Consider the following 1,110-nt stretch of genomic DNA (forward strand, 5'->3'; position numbering starts at 1 on the left):
ATCTCTCAGACTACAGAGCTGTTGGAATTATAATAATTGTATGGTGTGGAGATATCAGGACCGCTGGGGGTCAGATATTTCATGTATTGCTAGGGGAGGAGGTCTCACCCCAAGAGCTAGCACTCTACTGTCATGATTCGTGCACATCATGCTGTTACCAATATTGTAAACGTGAAAGATAACATTGTACAAACAATGGCATCGTTCATGTTTCCAATATTGGTGACAGTGTGATATGCAGGAATTATGACAGTAGAGTGCTAGCTCTTGAAAGATAACATTGTATCCGTCTCCATCCAATGGAGGGAGCTCTGCAAATATTCGGTGCCCCCTGTCCCACCTGCATTTGCTACATAATACATAGGGTCTGATTTAATAAAGCTCTCCAAGGCTGGAGAGGATACACTTTCATCAGTGAACCTGGGTAATCCAGCAGACCTGGAATGGAATTGGTCTAGGATTGAAAACATTTGCTAACAAATAGCAAATGACTTTAAAGAAATTCCCGGTCTGCTGGATCAACCAGGTTCACTAATAAAGTGTATCCTCTCCAGCCATGGAAACCTTTTTTAAATCAGGGCCATTCGATCAGTGGATGTTTATGGCTGGAAAATTTGTGTCACTGAAAAATAGAATCTTTCTGGCATGGGGGGGGGGGGGGCAGGCAGTGTGTGCCCAGGACACTATACACTATAAGAACCAGTCTGTGAGCACTCACAGGTCTGCAATGAATGGGAGTCACTGCATCAGACATCTCAAAGGTGTCTCCGCAGATCTTTCTAGATGTCTCCTTTGCGGGTTTTTGTTGGCAACATTTATAAATACCTCAAAATCAGGACATTTGTTGTATTGGGGGGAGGGGGAAGGATGTAATATTTGTATGAGAGTGAAATATTTATTTTGTTCCATAACCTCTGCATAATACCTCAGAGAACGGCCAGAGTGTAATAAATGTATAATGTGTCAGTAAGATTTATTATATTCTGTGTGCTGCATACATGTAGGACCCCCCCCCATATAGTGACATCACAAACCCCACATATAATGAACAGTAAGTGACATCACACACACACGCATATATATATATATATATATATATATATATATATA

General features: G+C 41.2%; 1 protein-coding gene across 1 annotated transcript in view; it reads left to right on the forward strand.

Moving 5' to 3' along the window:
• Nucleotides 1-966, forward strand: part of ADCK1 (aarF domain containing kinase 1) — a gene marked incomplete in the record, with an annotated part of 14,897 nt that extends 13,931 nt beyond the window's left edge. Inside the window, 1 exon segment of the mRNA XM_072429087.1 lies at nt 1-966.
• Nucleotides 967-1,110: the final 144 nt, after the last annotated feature.

This window comes from Pyxicephalus adspersus, chromosome 12 (assembly GCF_032062135.1).
Source record: "Pyxicephalus adspersus chromosome 12, UCB_Pads_2.0, whole genome shotgun sequence".
NCBI lineage: Eukaryota > Metazoa > Chordata > Amphibia > Anura > Pyxicephalidae > Pyxicephalus > Pyxicephalus adspersus.